The sequence below is a fragment of the Mchenga conophoros genome, linkage group LG6, assembly GCF_057382185.1.
Source record: "Mchenga conophoros isolate Kocher_MC1m ecotype Shallow Benthic linkage group LG6, M_conophoros_male_GT1.1, whole genome shotgun sequence".
In the NCBI taxonomy this organism is placed as follows: Eukaryota; Metazoa; Chordata; class Actinopteri; order Cichliformes; family Cichlidae; genus Mchenga; species Mchenga conophoros.
In genome coordinates, this window is record NC_140531.1 from 1,506,768 (window position 1) to 1,519,229 (window position 12,462).

At 39.5% G+C, this 12,462-nt stretch overlaps 1 long non-coding RNA gene across 1 annotated transcript; it reads left to right on the forward strand.

Annotated features, from left to right (window-relative positions):
* The first annotated feature begins 8,956 nt into the window (after nt 1-8,956).
* LOC146571824 (uncharacterized) lies at nt 8,957-10,377 on the forward strand. Its single transcript, XR_014892882.1, has 3 exons — nt 8,957-9,794; nt 9,880-9,991; nt 10,072-10,377. It is a non-coding gene; the product is annotated as an uncharacterized LOC146571824 (long non-coding RNA).
* The last annotated feature ends 2,085 nt before the right edge of the window (nt 10,378-12,462 follow it).

Genomic DNA, 12,462 nt, shown 5'->3' on the forward strand with positions numbered 1-12,462 from the left:
AACAAACAATGGAATCTGAATGAAAACAACAGAATTTGAACGAAAACAACGGCATTTGAATGAAATCAAAAGAATTTGAATGAAAACAAGAGAATTTGAATGAAAACAACGAAATTAGAATGTACAGAACAGAGTTTGAATGAAAGCAAGATTGCCTCAGTTGTATCGTGAGTGTAATTTCAAATAAAATTAAAGCTGCAAGCAGCGTTACGAGGGCCCTCGCACCCCCGGCGCGTCGAGCCACGCCCAACACCTAAAACCAGCACCTCCGATCTGATGTCACATTGATGGAATTCATGCATTTAATCACCAGCTAACATTTCAACTCATTCATTCATGATTAGTTAGTCGTTCCACTAGGTGGCGCTCTAACCATTATGTACAAATGGCATAACAAACACTTCCGAGCTCGAGTCTCATCACACCTGAGACGTTTGGGAGAGATTGGACATTGTGTTTTTGAGTGACAGCAGATTACTGCTTTTTGGCGAGTGATTCAAACTCCACGTGCCGCCATGACAACCCCGTTTCCCTGAACGTAAAAAGCTTCGCAATTTAACATCACAAAGGTCTTTAGATTCCACACACTGGAGAATGGTTCAATATGATGAAATCCCTTCGAGGAGTTCGTCAAAGTATGAAGCCTGAAAAGAGGGGAAAATGTCGCCAAAATTGCACATTAATTTTAAAATGGCTGACTTCCTGTTGGATTTGGGATATTGCTCCAAGAGACTTTTTTGTACATCTTGATATTTTCCATAAGCTTACCAGGTTTCAGACTCATAGATGAAACACAGAGCTGGGGCTGTTGTTTTGAAATTTTGTAGGGGGCGCTGTGGAGCAATTTCGCGCTATTCAATGAAAACGATCACATGACAACAAAGCCTACATCCATTTGGAGGTGTGTGCCAAATTTCAAGCCTCTATAAACTTTCCAAGCCCCTCAAAAGCCACTTCATCTTTCATGGTGAACAGCGTTGCTACCAGGGTGCATCGTTCAGTATAAAGTCACAATTTTCGCACTGCAGCATCATGAAGGACTGACGGTGACATTCACCGCTTTTGAGGTATCCACAATGAACCTGTGAAAATCAGTACAACAAAGTGTAAGACATGACATTTCCTGTTGCCACTAGGTGGCGCTCTTCATATTCCTGACAATCAATTTGTTCAGGGCGGGTCTGATATCATGCCTGTAAAGTCTGGTACTAATCAGACTGGATTTCATGGAGTTATACTAATTTGTTTCTTCATGGCGAGATATCAAAGTTCGCCATGCTGCTGAGGTCACACCCTTTCGTGAAAAGTCACCGTTTTCACTGTACCCCAAGACCAACTCCTTACGCCTTTCCTGGAGAAATTTGAGGCTGCAGATGTCACCCATCACAATACTGTACCCCAAAGTGTAAAACATGACATTTCCTGTTCCCACTAGGTGGCGCTGTCGCTGACGTCAAATATGGCAGTTGAAATATGTTCAGGGCTGGAGCCTTATCATATGTGTGCTCTTTGGTCCAGATCGGACAATGTATGACAGAATGAGAGGCAATAAGATTTTCATGGCGAGTCATCGAAATTCGCCGTGGCGCCACGGCCTCATGGTATTGTGAAAACTCAAAAGCTCCGCAATTTAACATGGCACAAGGGTGTAGTTGGCACTGACCAAATATGAAGCTTATACGACCAATTTCCAAGGAGGAGTTCGTTAAAGTTCGAGGCATGGAAACGACAAAATTAGAGCCAAAATGTCACCTTCACTTCTAAATTGCGGACTTCCTGTTGGGTTTGCATCAATGGGCCCACTGACTTTTTTGTTCGGCTCGTCATGATACACATGTGTGCCAAATTTCATACATGTAGCTCAAACTATGTGGTTGTAGGGCTGCATTTAACAAGGCATAGGTGGCGCTCTAGAGCCATTTCCCAGTGCTCATAAGTAAAACCATTAAAATACAAAATTTTTCACCAGACCTGGCATGTGTGCAAAATTTCATGAGTTTTTGAGAAAGTTTAGGCCCTCAAAAAGGCCCTTGTTTGGGGTGAATAATAATAATAATAAGAAACGGAGCAGATACAATAGGGCCTTCGCACAGTCAGTGCTCGGGCCCTAATTAAAGCTGCAAGCAGCGTTATGAGGGCCCTCGCACCCCCAGCGTGTCGAGCCATGCCCAACACCTGAAACCAGCACCTCCGATCTGATGTCACATTGATGGAATTCATGCATTTAACCACCAGTTAACATTTCATTTGGTTCAACCATGAGTATAGTCGTCCCACTAGGTGGCGCTCTAACCATTATAGACAAAGGGAATAACAAACATTTCCGGGCTCGAGTCTCATCACGCCTGCGACCTTTGGGAGAGATTGGACTTTGTGTCTTTGAGTGACAGCATATTACTGCTTTTTGGCGAGTGATTGAAACTCCACGTGCCGCCATGACCACCCCGTTTCCTTGAACGTAAAAAGCTTCGCAATTTAACATCACAAAGGTCTTTAGATTCCACACACTGGAGAATGGTTCAATATGATGAAATCCCTTGGAGGAGTTCGTCAAAGTATGAAGCCTGAAAAGAGGGGAAAATGTCGCCAAAATTGCACATTAATTTTAAAATGGCTGACTTCCTGTTGGATTTTGGATATTGCTCCAAGAGACTTTTTTGTACATCTTGATATCTCCTATAAGCTTACCAGGTTTCAGACTCATACATAAAACACAGAGCTGGGGCTGTGGTTTTGAAATTTTGTAGGGGGCGCTGTGGAGCCATTTCGCGCTATTCAATAAAAATGATCACATGACAACAAAGCCTTCATCCATTTGGAGGGGTGTGCTAAATTTAAAGCCTCTATATACTTTCCAAGCCCCTCAAAAGCCACTTCATCTTTCATGTTGAACAGCGTTGCCACCAGGGTGCGCCGTTCAGTGTAAAGTCACAATTTTTGCACTGAAGCATCACGAGGGACTGCTGGTGATATTCACCGCTTTTGAGGTGGCCACGATGAACCTGTGAAAATCAGTACAACAAAATTAAAGCCATGACATTTCCTGTGGCCACTAGGTGGCGCTGTCCGTATTTCCGACAATGGGCACGTCAATCTGTTCAGGGCGGGTCTGACATCATGCCTGTAAAGTCTGGTACTGATCAGACTGGATTTCATTGAGTTATACTAATTTGTTTCTTCATGGCGTGACATCAAAGTTCGCCATGCTGCTGGGGTCACACCCTTTTGCGAAAAGTCACAGTTTTCACTGTAACCCAAGACCAACTCCTTAAGGCTTTCCTGGAGAAATTTGAGGCTGCAGGTGTCACCCATCACTATACTGTACCCCAAAGTGTAAAACATGACATTTCCTGTTCCCACTAGGTGGCGCTGTCCCTGGTGTCAAATATGGCAGTTGAAATATGTTCAGGGGTGGAGCCTTATCATATGTGTTCACTTTGGTCAAGGTCAGAAAATGTATGACAAAATGAGAGGCAATAAGATTTTCATGGCGAGTCATCGAAATTCGCCATGGCGCCACGGCCTCATAGTATTGTGAAAACTCAAAAGCTCCGCAATTTAACATGGCACAAGGGTGTAGTTGACACTGTCCAAATTTGAAGGTTATGAAATGAAACCCCAAGGAGGAGTTCGCAAAAGTTCGAGGCATGGAAATGGCAAAATTAGAGCCAAAATGTCACCTTCTCTTCCAAATGGCGGACTTCCTGTTGGGTTTGCGTCAATGGGCCCCCAGACTTTTTTGTTCATCTTGGCATGATACACATGTGTGCCAAATTTCATACATGTAGCTCAAACGATGTGGTCGTAGGGCTGCATTTAACAAGGCATAGGTGGCGCTGTAGAGCCATTTCCCAGTGCTCATATGTAAAACCATTAAAATACAAAATTTTTCACCAGACCTGGCATGTGTGCAAAATTTCATGAGTTTTTGAGCATGTTTAGGCCCTCAAAAAGGCCCTTGTTTCGCCTGAATAATAATAATAATAATAATAATTAAAGCTGCAAGCAGCGTTATGAGGGCCCTCGCACCCCCGGCGCGTCGAGCCACGCCCAAGACCTAAAACCAGCACGTCCGATGTGATGTCACATTGATGGAATTCATGCATTTAACCACCAGCTAACAATTCATCTCATTCAATCATGATTATAGTCGTTCCACTAGGTGGCGCTCTAACCATTACTGACAAATGGCATAACAAACATTTCCTAGCTCGAGTCTCATCACACCTGAGACGTTTGGGAGAGATTGGACATTGTGTTTTTGAGTGACAGCAGATTACTGCTTTTTGGCGAGTGATTCAAACTCTAAGTGCCACCATAACCACCCCGTTTCACTGAACGTAAAAATCTTCGCAATTTAACATCACAAAGGTCTTTAGATTCCACACACTGGAGATTGGTTCAATATGATGAAATCCCTTGGAGGAGTTCGTCAAAGAACGGTGCCTGGAAAGAGGGGAAAATGTTGCCAAAATTACACATTAATTTTAAAATGGCTGACTTCCTGTTGGATTTGGGATATTGCACCAAGAGACTTTTTTGTACATCTTGATATCTCCTATAAGCTTACCAGGTTTCAGAATCATACATAGAACACAGAGCAGGGGCTGTGGTTTTGAAATTTTGTAGGGGGCGCTGTGGAGCAATTTCGCGCTATTCAATGAAAATGATCACATGCAAACAAAGCCTTCATCCATTTGGAGGTGTGTGCCAAATTTCAAGCCTCTATAAACTTGCCAAGACCCTCAAAAGCCACTTCATCTTTCATGTTGAACAGCGTTGCCACCAGGGTGCGCCGTTCAGTTTAAACTCACAATTTTTGCACTGAAGCATCACGAGGGACTGATGGTGATATTCACCGCTTTTGAGGTGGCCAAGATGAACCTGTGAAAATCAGTACAACAAAATTAAAGCCATGACATTTCCTGTTGCCACTAGGTGGCGCTGTCCGTATTTCCGACAATGGGCACATCAATCTGTTCAGGGCGGGTCTGACATCATGCCTGTAAAGTCTGGTACTGATCAGACTGGATTTCATTGAGTTATACTAATTTCTTTCTTCATGGCGTGACATCAAAGTTCGCCATGCTGCTGGGGTCACACCCTTTCGCGAAAACTCACAGTTTTCACTGTAACCCAAGACCAACTCCTTAAGGCTTTCCTGGAGAAATTTGAGGCTGCAGATGTCACCCTTCACTATACTGTACCCCAAAGTGTAAAACATGACATTTCCTGTTCCCACTAGGTGGCGCTGTCCTTGATGTCAAATATGGCAGTTGAAATATGTTCAGGGGTGGAGCCTTATCATATGTGTGCTCTTTGGTCCAGATCGGAACATGTATGACAGAATGAGAGGCAATAAGATTTTCATGGCGAGTCATCGAAATTCGCCATGGCGCCACGGCCTCATAGTATTGTGAAAACTCAAAAGCTCCGCAATTTAACATCGCCCAGGTGTGTAGTTGACACTGACCAAAGATGAAGCTTATACAACCAAATCCCAAGGAGGAGTTCGCAAAAGTTCGAGGCATGGAAATGGCAAAATTAGAGCCAAAATGTCACCTTCTCTTCCAAATGGCGGACTTCCTGTTGGGTTTGCGTCAATGGGCCCACAGACTTTTTTGTTTGTCGTGGCATGATACACATGTGTGCCGAATTTCATACATGTAGCTGAAACGATGTGGTCGTAGGGCTGCATTTAACAAGGCATAGGTGGCGCTGTAGAGCCATTTCCCAGTGCTCATGAGTAAAACCATTAAAATACAAAAGTTTTCACCAGACCTGGCATGTGTGCAAAATTTCATGAGTTTTTGAGCATGTTTAGGCCCTCAAAAAGCCAATTCATTTGCCGAAATAATAATAATAATAATAAGAAACAGAGCAATTACAATAGGGCCTTCGCACTGTCAGTGCTCGGGCCCTAATAATAATAAGAAACGGAGCAGATACAATAGGGCCTTCGCACTCTCAGTGCTCGGGCCCTAATAAGAAACGGAGCAGATACAATAGGGCCTTCGCACTCTCGGTGCTCGGGCCCTAATAAAATAAAACTCAGAAGCGTCTATTCTTCTTCTTCTTCTTCTTCTTCTTAATAAACAATGGGATTTGAATGAAAACAACAGAATTTGAGAACAAACACAGGAATTTGAATTAAAACAATGAAATTTGAATGAAAACAACAGAATTGGAATTAAAAGAACAGAATGTGATCAAAAGCCAAAGAATTTGCATGAAAACAACAGAATTTGAACGAAAACAACGGAATTTGATTGAAAACAACAGGATTATAATGTTTAGAACAGAGTTTGAATGATAGCAACAGAATTCTAAAACAAACAATAGATTTTGAATAAAAAGAGTAGAATTAGAATGAAAACAAAAGCATTTGAATGAAAACAACGGAATTTGAATGAACAGAACAGAATTTGAATGAAAACAATTGAATTTGAATGAAAACAACGAAATTAGAATGTATAGAACAGAGTTTGAATGAAAACAACGAAATTAGAATGTATAGAACAGAGTTTGAATGAAAACAATGGAATTAGAATGTATAGAACAGAGTTTGAATGAAAGCAACAGAATTCTAAAACAAACAATAGAATCTGAATAAAAAGAGTAGAATTAGAATGAAAACAAAAGCATTTGAATGAAAACAATGGAATTTCAATGAAAAGAACGGAATTTGACAACAAACAATAGAATCTGAATAAAAAGAGTAGAATTAGAATGAAAACAAAAGCATTTGAATGAAAACAACGGAATTTCAATGAAAAGAACAGAATTTGAGAACAAACAATGGAATCTGAATGAAAACAACAGAATTTGAACGAAAACAACGGCATTTGAATGAAATCAAAAGAATTTGAATGAAAACAAGAGAATTTGAATGAAAACAACGAAATTAGAATGTACAGAACAGAGTTTGAATGAAAACAATTGAATTAGAATGTACAGAACAGAGTTTGAATGAAAACAATGGAAGTAGAATGTATAGAACAGAGTTTAAATGAAAACAATTGAATTAGAATGTATAGAACAGAGTTTGAATGAAAGCAACAGAATTCTAAAACAAACAATAGAATTTGAATAAAAAGAGTAGAATTAGAATGAAAACAAAAGCATTTGAATGAAAAGAACGGAATTTGAATGAACAGAACAGAATTTGAATGAAAACAATTGAATTTGAATCAAAACAACGAAATTAGAATGTATAGAACAGAGTTTGAATGAAAACAATGGAATTAGAATGTATAGAACAGAGTTTGAATGAAAGCAACAGAATTCTAAAACAAACAATAGAATCTGAATAAAAAGAGTAGAATTAGAATGTATAGAACAGAGTTTGAATGAAAGCAACAGAATTCTAAAACAAACAATAGAATCTGAATAAAAAGAGTAGAATTAGAATGAAAACAAAAGCATGTGAATGAAAACAATGGAATTTCAATGAAAAGAACGGAATTTGACAACAAACAATAGAATCTGAATAAAAAGAGTAGAATTAGAATGAAAACAAAAGCATTTGAATGAAATCAAAAGAATTTGAATGAAAACAACAGAATTTGAATGAAAACAACAAAATTAGAATGTACAGAACAGAGTTTGAATGAAAACAATGGAAGTAGAATGTATAGAACAGAGTTTGAATGAAAACAACGGAATTAGAATGTATAGAACAGAGTTTGAATGAAGGCAACAGAATTCTAAAACAAACAATAGAATTTGAATAAACAGAGTAGAATTAGAATGAAAACAAAAGCATTTGAATGAAAACAACGGAATTTGAATGAACAGAACAGAATTCACTTCCTGTTTGCCATTCATGTCACTTCCTGTTTGCCATTTGTTTGAAAGTTGTGTTTTTATCGTGTCCTGTGGATTTTTGAAATTTGGCCATCAATTTCTGGAGCAAAGACTACTCAAATTGTTGGAACTTTTTGTACAACCCTGTCTGGATTACGACTTTGATACATGATATTGGACTGGACTAACGGAGTTAACGAGGTAATTGCAGGCTAGCCAACACGTTACCAGGCTAACAGCTGACTGAGGAATCAGCTGACTGAACCTGCTACCAGGGTAACCAGATAAAATGGGGCCGAAGAGGACACCGACAGCTGAGGAAGTCGAGGACATTAAAAAGTCTCTTGACTTCATAATGGAGGAAATTTCTACTATCAGACTGCAGCAGAAAAATATCATTGAAATTGTGGAGGAGGTAAAGCTCCTCCGCATCCAAAATGCCGAAAAAGATAAAATAATTGCATACCTGGAAAGTAAGGTCGCTGAGAACAAACAATAGAATTTGAATAAAAACAACAGAATTTGAGAACAAACAATGGAATTTGAATGAAAACAACAGAATTTGATCAAAAACCAAAGAATTTGAATGAAAACAACAGAATTTGAATGAAAACAACGAAAGAAGAATGTATAGAACAGAGTTTGAATGAAAGCAACAGAATTCTAAAACAAATAATAGAATTTGAATAAAAAGAACAGGGCCCTGTTTCAGGAAGCCGGTTTAGTGGAAAAACTGAGTAAGTATACCCTGAGTTAACGAAAACTCTGGGTTTTCGTTAACTCAGGGTAATTCACAACGGAAAACAACGGAATTTGAATGAAAACAACGAAATTAGAATGTACAGAACAGAGTTTGAATTAAAACAATTAAATTAGAATATATAGAACAGAGTTTGAATGAAAGCAACAGAATTCTAAAACAAACAATAGAATTTGAATAAAAAGAGTAGAATTAGAATGAAAACAACGGAATTTGAAAAAACAGAACAGTATTTGAATCAAAACAATGGAATTTGAATGAAAAAAACGGAATTAAAATGAAAACGAAGGAATTTGAATGAAAACAACAGAATTTGAGAACAAACACAGGAATTTGAATTAAAACAATGGAATTTGAATGAAAACAACAGAATTTGAGAACAGGGCCCTGTTTCAGGAAGCCGGTTTAGTGGAAAAACTGAGTAAGTATACCCTGAGTTAACGAAAACTCTGGGTTTTCGGTTTCACAAAGCGAGTTCAGCTGAAGCCTGAGTGAGTCACTATGACGACACACGCCGTGAAGCTAACCTGCCCCCTAGCAGGTTTACTACAACTAACCCTGACTGTCTCCGCCCCTTTGTCGGAAACCTGACAGTAGGAAGTGTCGGACATGGCGTGCCCCTTCCTTGAAGAGCCAGTAGATCGTGAAGCCCAAATTCTCCGCAGAGCTCTCCGCCGGGAGAGAGTGATCAGAGCGCGTTTGGACATTTTATCATTTCCTGATGATTTCCTGTGTGAACGTTACCGTTTCTCAGCACAATCTATAATTTATTTGGATAACATCCTCAGGCCATATATTACGCATGTGACACATCGCGGACATGCTCTCAGTTCTGTACATATTATTTGTATTGCACTTCGTTTTTTTGCAAACGGGAGCTTTCTGTATAATATTGGTGACGCTGAGCACGTTTCCAAGGCTACCGTCTGTCGGGCAGTCAGGAATGTTACAGTTGCACTGAAACGTCTCCTGTACTCGTTTGTGTTCCCCGGTCATAGACCCACAAGATTCATCAAAGAGGGATGCCACAAAATTGCAGGTATCAGGATGACCAAAACTTAATTTATGATGTGGTGATACTTGAACTACTACTTAAATTTTACATTTATTTTCACGGTTCCCAGGCGTGATTGGCTGTATAGATGGTACTCACATTCCAATCATTGCTCCTTCAGTAAATGAAGGAGACTATGTGAACAGGAAGTCTTTCCACAGCATTAATGTACAGGTACATAGTTCCCTGTAGCATTTCAAACTAACAAATTATTTCATCATAGTAATGGATGCTAATTTGTGTTCTCTGCACTGTGAAGATCATATGTGATGCTGCCAACATTATCACAAATGTGGAAGCCAAGTGGCCAGGCTCTGTCCATGACTCACAAATATTCCGTGAATGTACACTGAGCACAAAATTTGGACATGGTGAGTTGAAAATACTTTAAAATATATAAAGACCAATTGCTTCAGGGACATTTGAACTGAAGTGTATCCTTCTGTCTTAGGAGAGTTCACTGGCTACTTGCTTGGTGATAGGGGGTATCCATGTTTACCCTATTTGCTTACCCCTTACTCTGACCCTGAACCGGGCCCACAGCAGCGATATAATCTGGCTAATTGCAGGACAAGAGCCAGAGTTGAAATGACTATCGGAATGCTTAAGGCCCAGTTCCAGTGCCTGCAAAGACTCAGGGTCACCCCAGAAAGGGCATGTGACATTATTGTGGCATGTGTGATTCTTCACAACATTGCCACAATTAGAGGAGAACACTGTCCTTCTGAACCAAACAGCAGTGATCCAAACCATGAACATCCTGACCCTCCCACGGACATACAAGATGGAAGAGCAGTCAGAGACACCATATGTCACAATCATTTGTTTTGACCCATCACCTCAACATGTTGAAAGAAGAATAAACAGATTTTTTGTTCAACTGGCTTTATTGGTCACCTGTATTTCCTGTACACAAAGTATTAAAAGATGTAAACCTCATAAAGTGTCTCTGTTGCTTCCTCCTCTGTAACAGCTGTCAATGTTTCTTCATTATTTTCCTGTAGTAAAGAAATAAACAACATTGCTGTTCTACTGTAAACTCATATAATCTGTGGAGTATTACTCACAACTGCATGTTGGTCTGGCTCAACAGGAGGCTGCACCAGATGCAGTACACCATCACCATCAACTGATAGAATATGAGGTTTATACAGGTCACTTATAACTTACAAGGGACCAAATGGCAATTAACAAACATACCAATCACCTTACACTTCATTGTCATTATGCTCTCAAAGACAACCAAGACTGAGGGAAGGCAAAATCAGTAGGAAAATAACTTCACTACAAAATAATCCATTATGGTAAAGAGTTTATCAAATGAATGAGTAGCACTGCAAAGGTGACTGTGAAGAAAGGATGTATGCACATCATGTATTATTTTGAATTTACCCCCTATGTAGGCACTTGTGTCTTGCGGGGTTATTGACTCAGAGGATGTCCCCGCAGAGATGCCTTCGGCCACAGGGCGCCCACTGTTTTGGCTGAGGGCCAACTGCTCAGCCTCTGTGAGTGGTGGTGGTGGAGGACCCCCACCTGTTTTTCGGGCCTCCGCTTTTTTTCTGTTGGCTATAACGGGTCACATTTGAGCATACAGAGTAAGCAAATATGTACTTGTAATGTGCTCAGATAATTTCAATAAGTGCTTACAGAAAGAAAATTAATGTAGCCTCTAACTGCAATTGATTTACATCGGACAAACAGACCAAGCACTATGGCTCATAATACAATTACACCTTACCTGTTTGGACTATATTTTTATATTTCATTTTTACTTGCTGCCAGGAACGTTTGGGGCCTGTTGGGTTGCACCTGCGCTCACATCACGTCACAAAATAAAATGTATAAAATAACAAATAAAATAACATATGATAAAATAACGTGTTAAATGGGTGGAAATCCCTAGATCAATGTTTAAATTAACACTCACGCATTGACTCTGTCGGCTATGTTTTGCCATGCATGCTCACTTTCTTTTGCAGCTGTCGCTGTGTTACTTTTTTCCGCGGAATTTGCATGTTATCGGCATATGCTGCCATCAGAATTTCGGCCTCAAGCGCTGTAAAATACATTGACTGCGCCTTCTTTCCCTCCGTCTCCATGGTGACTCGCTTAATCTGTGCTCCACTGATCAGGGCTTTATGTATCCTCGTCCGCGCGCTTAACTTGGGGTTAAAGCAACTCCGCGTTGACTGAACTACTTGTTATCAGCCTTTCTGAAACCGAATATTCCGAGTTGGACAGTTCGGGATTACTCAACCCTGCGTATCGTTTTTCACTCTGAGTTTTCTAAACCGGCTTCCTGAAACAGGGCCCAGACAATGGAATATGAATGAAAACAACAGAATTTGAATGAAAAGAACAGAATTTGATCAAAAACCAAAGAACTTTGAATGAAAACAACAGAATTTGAACGAAAACAACGGAATTTGAATGAAAACAATTAAATTAGAATGTACAGAACAGAGTTTGAATGAAAACAATTAAATTAGAATATATAAAACAGAGTTTGAATGAAAGCAACAGAATTCTAAAACAAACAATCGAATTTGAATAAAAAGAGTAGAATTAGAATGAAAACAACGGAATTTGAAAAAACAGAACAGAATTTGAATCAAAACAATGGAATTTGAATGAAAACAACAGAATTGGAATGAAAACAACGAAATTAGAATGTACAGAACAGAGTTTGAATTAAAACAATGGAATTAGAATGAAAACAACAGAATTGGAATGAAAACAACGAAATTAGAATGTACAGAACAGAGTTTGAATTAAAACAATGGAATTAGAATGAAAACAACAGAATTGGAATGAAAACAACGAAATTAGAATGTACAGA